At 36.7% G+C, this 12074-nt stretch overlaps 1 protein-coding gene and 1 long non-coding RNA gene across 5 annotated transcripts in view; one reads left to right on the top strand and one right to left on the bottom strand.

Moving 5' to 3' along the window:
• Positions 1-12074, bottom strand: part of ZDHHC14 (zinc finger DHHC-type palmitoyltransferase 14) — a 114975-nt gene that overhangs the window by 61440 nt on the left and 41461 nt on the right. The window lies entirely within an intron of this gene.
• LOC115344613 lies at positions 1385-10767 on the top strand. The gene is made up of 2 exons (XR_003924573.2): positions 1385-1714; positions 8346-10767. It is a non-coding gene; the product is annotated as an uncharacterized LOC115344613 (long non-coding RNA).

The following is a 12074-nucleotide window of genomic DNA, read 5'->3' as shown; positions in this document are numbered from 1 at the left end:
AAATAATGTGTTTAAATAAGGGAAACAAATTCCAGCATATTTTCGCTTAAGCCAACTACATCAAGAAATATCTATTACAGAAAAATACAATTAAAGGAAGTTATAAAAGAAATGAAAATTAAAACCTAAGGATGAAAATCATCCATATTAATGGTTAAAAGTTGAGAGTATCACAGAAGGTTCTGTAGCAAGCTCAACAGCAAAAAAATTTCCACATTTAAGAAAATTATCTTCTTCACACAAATGTCAGTCACTTAAGAACCACAGTTACTTTACAGTTAGCTGCTATACAGTAACTAAATATTTTGACTGCTAATGTATAAACAAGACCTGAATGGAAGATGAACAAAGAAGAAATGCCCAGTTTTTACATTGTTCCTTTAAAATATTTTATTTAAAATTCCCACTTAGTTTTAAATTTTTTTCATATGCAAATTTCGCTTTCTACTATTTCTTTAAAATTTTCAAGCCTTTTCCCAGTTGAGTTGCTACTGCAATTTTGTTCAGTAATTACCACAAACCCCAAATCTTAATGTAAATTGAACCAGGATTTCAGGTAGGGGAGAATAACGAACACAGGGTATTACTGCTACCCTTCTTCAAAAGTGTAATTTACTTCTTCAATGCAACATCTGTCTCTTTTTATCAGATTGCCAAAAGCTTTTTAAAAAGAACTGTCACAAGAAGGTGAAGCAAAGCAAAAAAGGTCTTTATTACATCCATTGCAACTGTAAATTTCAAACTTTTTTCTTCTAACATTTTAATTATGCAACCTGTTATCGCCTATATAATATGATTCCAAGCCCCTCTGAAAAAGCATTTCTTTTGCCACTATTTATACGGGCACTTAGTAGATGATTTTGCAAGTGGAATAACATGATCTCTCTCCCTAAGGCAAGCCAGCTGTGAAAATCAGAGCAAAGCTCAGTTACTTCATTGTTCCCAGAATATACTCTAAGGAATTGCAACACAAGACTTGCTCTCCATCTTTCCATTGTCAAACATGTTCTGCTGTCCTCCCAGTTTCAGATGCTGACATGTAAACAATTCTCCCAGACACACTCAACCATGCAAATACCGCTCCAACTGTTGGTCTGCACTTTGGCACTTTTGCACAAACAGGAAACTAGCAGCTAGTTAAATAGAAATGGAAATCTTTTGAATACATAAAACAATTGCACAGAAGCTAAAATAAAACCAGGATTGCAGCAACAAACAAAACACCACTGTGGGACCACTATCTTACAAAAAAACCCCGAACAACTGGCTGTATAAAACAGCATAACATGCTACATCCTGTATCTCCATAGTGCACCATCTCCAAACGTAAATTGGTGATGTGTAACCTGTTTCACCAAGTCCTTCAAGCACCAATATCACAAGCCCCACCATTTGCCCTAGTGTTTTGTCTTTAACCAGGTTTGCTGCTGCCTTTGGCCACTCCCTCCCCAGTTCCACAGGCTCTGTCCTGGCTGGACTCTGATCCCCAGGGAACAGAGGCTGCCCAGGCCCTTCTGCCAGCTCCAAATGCACATGCTCCTGGTGCTACAGGACCAGAGTGGAGCTGCAGCCTTTACAACACCCCACCAGTGTCCCGATTTATCTGAGGATATTGGCAACTGAACTTGAAGAGAAGCTGCTACCCTGGACTAATCAGCGGATTTGCACACGGCAACAGGAACAGACCCTAATCAGGAGGAAAATACAGCATTTGGTAATTCTGCAGCCTTTGCTCTTTTCTTCTAGCCTGTTCTCTGATTAAGTCCATTCTCTATGGAAAAGCTTGCCTTTCAGGTTTGCAGAACATACTACATTCAAACAGATGAGCTACATGTAACTATAAGAAGTGTGCTGGTTATATTACTTCAAATAGTTGCGCTAAATGAAACGATAAGTGCCCAGCATGTTCCTCCTCCTTTCTTTCTGTGCCTTTACAAACATGAGAACAAAGTTCAGGAGATATCAAGTATGTGCTTCATTTTTCAATAGCTTTCTTATGTAAAGGTGCAACGTAGCGGGAATTTATAGCATTTTCTGCCTACATGTGTTCAGAAAGGAGACACCTTGGTGCATCTTGCTCCTAGTTATAAACATTAAGCTAATGCTCATAACGAATAAGTAAAAAAGCAAAGTGTATGAAAGACACATGCAACACTGCAGCAGAGTAAGTAATTTCTCTTTACAAATGAAACACAGACCAGAAGCACAAGATTCTGTTTCTTCACAGGTATAGAAAAATCCTTTTCATCTCAAAGCATAGGAGACTACTCTGCTTTACAATTAAGTATAGAATTCTTTATTGTCTGAAGGAAAAAAAAGCAAAGAAGAATGGACAGTCAAGCAAGCAATCTTAAATCAAAATACAGCTGTAAATCTAATTTCAGGTCCATTGAACTTTACATTATGAGCTGAAATAACATTATGTGCACTTATTCCTCCAACAGCAATTATTTTGTCCTCTTACACTCCAAAACAAAACTTCATTTTCACATCCATTAAACAATAACATATTAACTAGTGTTTCATTAGCCTGAAGATCAAACCCTCAAAGTTTCACTGGTATGAAGAACACACCAAATAATTTACCATATCACTGTGAATAAGTTCACAAATTAAAGTCCAGAAGTACTGCCAGGGAACTGAACTTCTTGATGAACTGAGTACTCAACTCATGCTTGTTTATTTTTTAAAGACCTTCTTAAAGTAATAAACCAAATTATTCTCACTACTGGACCACTTCCATTCTTTTCTCATATTTGACACTCTCTCAGATACATTTCCATTCTGTCTGTAAAATTAAAGCTTCCCACTAGCAGACAGAAGATTCTAGTAAGATTTTGCTGAAAGGATGAAAAACTGAAGACTACACAGCTTATAAATAACAGACATGATCCTAACCCTCAGTCTGTAATCTAGAGAGAAATCCACATTTCAAATGTATGTTAATTAAAATTCTAAACATTGCATTTTGTCCTGGATTGCAAAACAACATTAATATCCTCTATGTCCCAAATACATATTAACCACCTATTAAATTGTTTAAGACATGCAGAAAATACTGGGGCTGGAGAGGAATAGAAGCAAATATGCAAGAGTAGAGAGTGCAGTTTTTCTATTCAGAAAACCTACAAACCTCAAAATAGCAAGCAGCATGGCAAATGCCAAGTTGTTAGTGTAACTGCATCCATTCCCCAAAAAGATTTTTAATGCAACTATCTTTGAATTAAAATTCATAGCTATGAATGCATATGAGCCCTGTTATTGGTGTCCAACTCCTCACAGATGCTGAGAAATACTAAGATATGAGCTCTCTGCAATTTTTCAGTCTGTTAGAACAGTGAACAGCCATTAAAATGTAACAGTCCACATCTGCCAGCCACAAGTTCCAGGCTTGTGCTTTAGGCTCATGCACTGTGCAGAGGGTATTATCAACTCACTGTGAACATCCTCAGGACAGCACAAATCTCCCTCTTTGAACGTGAACACACTCTGCTGTTTCTCAACAGCAGTGATAATTATTCATAGCATCCTAAGCTGTATTTTGATCTGTAACCTAAAAAAATGTAAATGCTTGTTCTGCAAGCCTGTCCTACACTAGGATAAGGTCCCAGAAAAAAACAGCATTTAGGATCATGATTAGCACCGACTGTAATAGGACCTAGGTGCCAATATAAATCTAATCTGTGAGAGTTTTATTAATTTATTCTCTATTAACCCCTTCTCTCCCTTTTCTGGAAACATACATACATACACATGACAAAAATAATTAAAACACCCATGGGAAAGAATCCACAATTTGGTGTTCCAAAACTTGTAATATCTAGCTAGATATTAAGAGAAACAAAAGGGAACACCTTATACAATGGAGGCCTATAAACTGAATGATCTGTGTTCCTACTGTTAGCTTTTAAGCAGTTTCATTGAAGCCCAGTCCCTATTGTCACAGTCAAGAACATCAGTGCATGAAGAATAATATTCACAGAAAAGCATGTTAATGACAGCTATATTAAAAACTACAACAGAGCAATAAATGAAACAATTTTAAAATAGAAGAGTCAAAAGTGACAAAAAAATTGTTGATGTTTTTAAGAAGGAAAGTTGAACAGCAGCACATACTTTATTATTTTATTTTTACTATTTCTTCACTGACTACTTGATGTTCAAAGCAAAGGATTTAAGCTCTTTCCTTTGTTTTTCCTTATTGTTCTCCTTGAAAAGCTGGCACACTGCTCGTCAAAAACCTCTCAAGGTGCTTCTCACATGGTACTGAAGAGCTAAATTAAACCTTAAATCTATAAACACAATTTAAAGATTCGTAACTTGAAGGAGTATTTCTACTTCACTAAAGGCTAAAGTGAAAAAAAGAAATCTCCGTGATAAGGAACTCAACAAGTGTAAGTGAAGTGTAAAGAAAGGCCCTGGCAGCATTACTGGCCAGAGGTGGCCTATTACAGTCAAACTGGTACAATAAAGTGTCTACATTACCAAAAAAAAAAGTATTGAAAAATATTCTGAAAATACATGGCTTAAAACCCCCAGTTGTTAATGTGCTACATTGCAACCCTACATTGCAATCATCTCTATTTTGTATATGACATTATACTACTCATGCTAAAATTAGCTAAAACTATGTATTCTTTCAAAACAACAAAGCAACATTCCTTATTTTTTGACCTATTCTGCACTCAGATGCTTGTAGCTTAGCCAACCCTCTGCAGCTGCTTCGACACCATGCCAATGCGTCCGCTTCCTCAGCCTTTCTATGCTTAGGAAAGAATCTCTGGAGACCTAAAGAATATTGCACAAACAATACCGTGTCCTCCAACTGTTGCTAAATACAATATCCATCTTTGCTTCTTTTGTCTCTCTTGAAGGACAGTGAACATGTGCTTTGGACTTCATTTTTGGTTGATGAAATAATATTTTATTTTCTCTCAAAAAGGGGATGGATTAACCTAAGAGAAGCCCGTTACAACAGAGGTCAGAAACAGTTCAGTGGACAGGATAGGACAGGAGACCAGGAATTGGTAAAGTTGTCTTCCTGGAACAGCCAGGAATCTGTTGTGTGACCTTGAGCAAAGGCAATTCACCTCTCCGTTATCCCTCTGCTTTTTTGGAGCGTATACCTATCCAGGACACAAGCACGACAGAACAATTATGTGCCAAACTCTGTAGGACTATAAAAATCCCTCCCAGTTATTTATTTTTATTGGGTTTTTTTGCTGCCAATAAACACTGATGATGGTCTTGGACTCTACTGTACAAAAACACTGTCTAAGCAGCAAGCAAATCAGCTGGAATCTCTAGGCAATACTGAAATACAAATAATTACTAACAGGATACACAGCTTGGCTTACACAATACAATAGGAAAAAAAAAAAAGGAAGATGACAAAATAGTAACTCCATATGTTACTATGCTGATTATTAGTTCTCACTAAAAAAAATACTGCAGTTACAAGAAATTAAGAAAATATACAGAACCAGAAGTGTTCCAGCCTCTCCTAAAGAGACGGAGTGTTTGTCCTTTATAAATTTAAATCTTGTTTTATAAAATGATACCATTCAGGTTTAGACAAGAACTTAACTAGTTTTCAAAAACATTTAATAGGAACCTGATGTTGACAGTTACGTTAGCAATAGTTTCTTTCCAAATATAGTCAGTGCATGTCTGTCCAACTTTTTATACAATAACTTTGAGGAAATTACTTCGAAGTTCTGGGGGGGGAAAAAAAGTTTCTTGAGATTACAGCAAAAAGGAGAATTCAGGTAAATGAATGATACTGAGAAACATGCATGTTCCAAGAAAGTATCGTCATTTTAAAAAAGCCCTAGACTTTCAGAATTACAGTATCTGAGCCTTGAGACAATCAGATATTAACTGTTTGCCACTGTGAAGAGTAACAGTAGTCCATACAGACCAAAGTAATTTCCTCCACCAACATGCTGAGAGCGAGTAACTTTTTGTTGATGGTGCCAATTGAAGCTCCTCTTCCTCTCAGCCAGTCCAGTCATTTCCACCCCTGCCTTGTGCTGACACAAATGTTCCGGGCAATGAGGAAACAGACCAGACTGATGCCCTCCCCAGGAAAAAATGAAGAGCAGAAAATGTGCTAGAGTGAGAAGTGAGATGATTGGTTGTTTTTAAAATTGTTGGTTTTCATTGTTTAATTTGTCTGTCTCTTATTTTAGACTGTTAATAAATAGTCAATCACCAGCCTTCAAATATCTGAAATCATCTTCAGTTAAACTGTAAACACAGCTACAACAGAGAAAAACATCAAAATATTTTTAGGGAAAATCAGACACCTCCATTTAATTTGAGGCACACCATAGGACTGACTCCAGCCTGACAATATAGTAAGTATATTACATTATAAGTTACATCTGTAATCCCAGGAGTATTCTACATAAACACTGTACCTGCAAAAAAAATATCAAACAATCTAAATGACAAACTTTAAAGGAAAGCAACAGACCTTTCTAGATAACATGAATAGGCATTATTAAGCAATAGTTGCTGCACTTTATAATCAGGATGACTGATTAAGGAAACAATCCAAAGCACTTAAAAATACCTAACCCTTTGAATGTTTTACTCTTGAACTCCACAGAATTTTAGAGACAAAACTTTTTCAAATAGAAGCCCCAATTCCACTCAGGCTCTTCAAAACATAATTATTCAAGTTAGGTCAGGTCATCTGCAGAGATGTGAACTACATTGATAAAGCAAATTTTACCATTAATATCATAACAAAACAAGGGAAGTCTTGCTTTGCTCCTTACTTTCTTTTGTTGTTGATTTTGTTATATAGAAGTCCTCTGATTCCTAGATAATGAAAAAAATGTTGGTGTTATATGGAAGTTGTTGCTACTTAATATAAAATTAGTTTATTCTGCAATTTTCTCCTGTGTCAAGCAAAAATATTTGCTGCATGATGAGTTTATCGAGTAGAACTGAAACCTTCTTGGGACAGAATGACAGTTAAATTGTTGGAATTGATACATACTCTGCATATTACAGTATATTATTATTGCTAATACTTCAATAACTAGACAATTTCTAGGCTTAAGTAAATTATAAAATAATCCTATGATTCCATGGTTAACAATTCCCTACCTTGTCAAACTTCCTTTATTTTTTGCTTTCTTTAAATCTTGAATACAGACATCAGGCATTTTGCACCTTCTATTTGCAAGAAAAGCACACCTCCAAGTCAGTCTCTCTGGCATTTACTATTAGAAATCTTTACTTAAGAAACTGGAGAAATCTGTATTTGTTCCCAGTGCCTGTATCAGTTCATCAAATCAACCCCAGCAAACACAGAATGAATCACATGATCCTAATTCAAAAGCCGAACGTTCAGTGTCATGTTTAAGATGACACAAACACCTCTAAATTGGAAAAGGATTAACACTGCAGCTCTGGAGGGGGACTACAAATGGAGTAAGTAGTGAAGCTTACTGATCATCTGAGCTGGGAAGCACCAAAATGCCTTCCCCCCAAACCAACTGTTGGATAATAGCTTTCCTTAGTTCACAGCCCTTTCCTGTGAACAGATCAATCCCCATGGCCAGTGTTCAAGAGTCCTGAGTGTTGCCATTCTACCTCCCAGGCATGTCAGTCATGAGACATGGATAGCAGCCGTAACAACAGTGCCTTGTGTTCAGGGTGAAATGCATCTTTTAGAAGACAGCAACAATACAGCTGTCCAGGGAAGCATCCTGATAATCAATTCTTACAAATAAAAATGTAAACTTTTTTTCTTGCTAGTTAGGCAACAAGCCCCTCTCAGCACTTCAGTGCTCCAACACTGCAGACTCCAGCCAGGGGACCATTCCCTTTGCTCAACAGAGGAACAACTACAGAGACTACTACACCTGAGAGGCCCTTTATACAGGAGAATGTTGTAACTCAGCAGTTTTAATGATCTCAATCTGGCAGGAAAGAACTATATCCCAGTGTTATAAACCTATAATGAAGAGAGAAAAATCATTTTGGGGGGTAAGGCATTTTCAATGCAGCACTGAATGCTTCATTTTTGTTCCTTTCAGCACTCCTTCTTTCTCCAACAAAAGCAAATTCTGAGTGACAGAAAAGTACATTTCCCTCTCTGCCCTGCAGCTCACTCCGTGACTGTGCAATCAATGGCAAAGTCTGAAATGGGGAGGGGAAGGGGGAAGGAAAAAAAAAAAAAAAGCTGCAGTGAATGATGAATGCCATACAAAAATATATGTCCTTGTATGGCCCCAAGCTTCAAAACAAGGAAAGTAAGATCCCTGAAGAAATGCAAACATTCAAGACACAGACAATCCTTTGTTACCAAGATTCTTCTTTTCTTTTAGGTATCCCTGGCAACTACCTGCACACTACCACTACCATTTTATTAAGTGACATGATACTGAGTAAATTGGATCAACACACTGAAAATGACCAGCAAGTGCCATCTTCTTGATAAAGTCTACAAAAATATGCTTCTTAAAAAAAAGTATATTCAGATTATGACTCTCATATGTTATACAGGTGACACTCAGACTAGCTTTGTAAATTATTTCAACTTTAGTAACAATTCTTCTGGAGCTCATTTTTCCTTTGGTCTAACAACGCAGAATGGAAAGACACTGTCAGCTGCACTTTGGATTTTAATCAGGCCTCATCCGCACTCAGAGTTGCATCATCTTAATTAAAGGCAGAATTTTAAGCAAGTTGAAGCGGCTTTATACCCTATAGGTAAATCACACAATCCACTTAGGCTAATTTATGTGTAATTCTGCAGACCAAAGCAAAAATGTCTGAGTGCACCATTAGGTAGAAAATATGGAAACTCCCTGTGTGTACAAGCTTAAACTTAAACCTGTTTTCACATGAAGTCAGTACCCTGGAAGATCTTGAATCCTTGGAATCTAAGAGAGTCATAGCGAAGTTTTGGTTTCTGCACCCAAGCGAAGTTGGGGATACACAAACACAGCAGAGGATTAAAGAATTCTCCAACTATAAGGACAGCAGAGGGTCTGATATGGATGGGAGCTGTAGTCACTGCAGTAGTTCATGAAAGAACTGAAGCTGAACTGGCTCTTTCAGGAGAGGTTAGAGAGCACAACAGATATTTGCACTTGAATATATGAAGCCTGGAAGACACAATGTGAAAAATTAGAAATACTGGTTCAGGACATTAAATTCAGCATGTTAAAAAAGACTACAGAAAAAGATAGTGGAATATCCACATCAAAGCTGAAGAGTAGATGGTATTCAGTAAAGTAAAACAGAAGTAAAGCCAGTTGGATACTGAAGTGCATTAGTAACATCTTGCCAATTAGAAATACAGATTCCTTAGATAATGGAGAATTGGCTTTGCTCAGAGTCATTTAGGGAAATGATAGTTTAAAAAGGTTGTATTTACAGTACTACTAAGGGTTTGCAATAATTGGGCTGGGAGATGAACAAACATTAATGGAACAAAAATTTCATCATCTTGGAAAGACTATCTTCACAAATAGACCAAAAAAATCCAACAGTAGCATAGAGACAAAGACTTCTTCAATCAAAAAGCACTGCTCTAGGAAGTAATGCTAATTAAAATCTGGTTTTGGATAGTAGGAAGGACTTTACAGATGAACAGGTCATAGAAAATAAACTGATAATAAAGTGATTCAGCTTTTTAAATACTGAAGTTAGATGAAAGGATAAAACAGTCAGTAAATAGGTATTTCCCCACCCCCCACCCCACCCCCCTGCAACTCAGAAGGACAAAGACAATAGAACTGGAGAACACAAGAACCTGGATCTGAAGGAGGCTTTGTCATTTCTTAAGTCAAAAAGCACAAAACCTATCCAGCTGGGGGTGGGGGCACAGAGAGAAACAGGTGCCCAAAATCCAAAGTTAACTGTACAAATAAGCATCTCAAGAAAGTTACCAGGACTGAACAGAAAGTCAACAGAAATGCTGAGAGAAGACATACTGATACAAGACATTTACATCCTGGAAGTCAAGAATTGTTTGCTTAAAAAGAGAACTGCTCAAATAAACATTTGAATTAGGAAATTGGAAAAAAAAGTACAATTTTGTCACTCTTCTTTAACTGGGGGGTGAGGTGGGGTGGAGGGGGCATAACAACCCCAGACAGGAGAAGAAGTGTGCATTCATGCTATATAGAGATCAAAGATAACGTAAGGGGAGCATCCAAACAGATGTCTTGCTTCTGTTTCCAAGAAACAACAGATCAACAAAAAGAGAGGCCTGGAAAGAAGGCTAACAAGACTGAGTGGAGAGACATGCAAAGGCCCACATCTTATGTGAAAGAAACCTAGAGAGCATGCCATGCTCCACTGTGGGAATGATAATCCAGAAAACTGAAACAAGAGGCATATTAAAGTAGAAATTAAGTAGAAAGATTTTTTTAATAGGACTATGAAATTAGCTATATGTTACCATATAACTAGCAAGCAGCAAATAACTGCATTTGTGAAAACACTGCAGACAAATACAGAACTCTGAATTTGCCTTAAGTACCATAAAAAAAGCTTTAGAATGCATTTTGAAAGAAAGAAGAAATAGAAAGTAAACAAAGATAAACTACAAAGTTTTATTCAATATCTACCTTTGATGAACTGAAAAAAGATTAAGCAAATGTAGTCCATCTAGTCTATCTGGATTTCAGTAAAAAATTTTGAAGATGGAACTTCAGCTTATCTGAATCTTTTACTTTTCATATTAAATGTTTCCTTTAACACAATTTTATAATAAAGATTCCCCACAGTTGGAAGCAATTTGCCCTAGACAGAGTCTGAGTATTAATTAAACCTCAGAATGGTATTTGTATGACTCCGAAACCAGAAAAAGAAAGCTAACTTGATAGTTTTATCTATCTGATTGAGAAATCCTATCATATTATTTCAGTCATGGGCTCACCAAATTCTGTACCTGGAATGTCTAACATGTAGCTTTTAAAAAGTGAATCTTTTGCCTCAGGAGACACGGAGTATCTTTTAAAAAATGCAGCCCATTTCCCAAAATCTGGAGAAAGAAGATTCTGAAACCATAACTCAGGTTATGACAAACATTGATTGTAACAGAACCGGAACTAAAAAGTAGATATAAACTTACAAAATCATATGCTCCAGCTGCTTTTGGTATATTTCAGTGTCTTGTGTCTGTGTTTGTTTTCAGGTGTGTGTGTAACTGTTTACATCTTTAATCAAGCATAATACCATGGTCATACACTACTCTGGAAAGAATGGTGTTATTGTTATTCTCTGCTTAACAGAAAAGTGCTACTCACATTTTTTAAATTGCTGAGAGTTCACAAAGTTCAGCTACAGATACAGAGATATCAAAATGTAAATGATGTATTTGAGGAAGTCGGCAGAAGGAATACATCCCTCTTATTTCAAGTAACTCAACCAGCAAAAACAGTGTTTTCCTCCTTTTGCTGAGAGATGGTCGGACTGTTCAGCGGACACCTAACAAAAGATGAGCTATTTGTCTTTGAGAGAACCTTTCAGTTAAGAACTTCATAAACATCGAGGGTAAACAGACATCAACAATACCATTAAAGTAACTGCTGGTTTTAATGTTCCTTTATGGAATACAAAGACAGGCCTACAAACTGCAGAAATTCAAAATGCAAGGCTACAAGCAAAGAGGCTCTTGTTTTTATTTCTATCCACAAGATTTTAAATATTCAGATGCTCAGTAACAGCAGCAGATACAGAACAAGGACTTAGAGCTGAAACAAAGATTGCCAAATACTCAAAATGGCACTAGCTAGTGTGTAATGCACCCACAACAGCAATGGGACAATGAAAGTCTCATGTCCCACCATTATTCTTTCCACATTTAGTCATCAACTGAGGTGAACTAATGATAATTAAGTAAATGTAAAATAAATTACATTGAAGTGACACACATATTAACTTGGATTCCTTCACCATTAAAACTACCAAAGAAATTCCTGTGCCTTGTCACATCCAGATTTACAGTTCACGTTGTCTAGTTCAAGATCCCATACCCTTTGCAAAGACCTGCACAGTATCCCAAAGCCTTATTCTGCTCAGGCTTGCCAAAAATGTCTACC

This window comes from Aquila chrysaetos, chromosome 8, assembly GCF_900496995.4.
Source record: "Aquila chrysaetos chrysaetos chromosome 8, bAquChr1.4, whole genome shotgun sequence".
NCBI classification, from domain to species: Eukaryota; Metazoa; Chordata; class Aves; order Accipitriformes; family Accipitridae; genus Aquila; species Aquila chrysaetos.
This window is presented reverse-complemented; position numbering and strand designations above follow the sequence as displayed.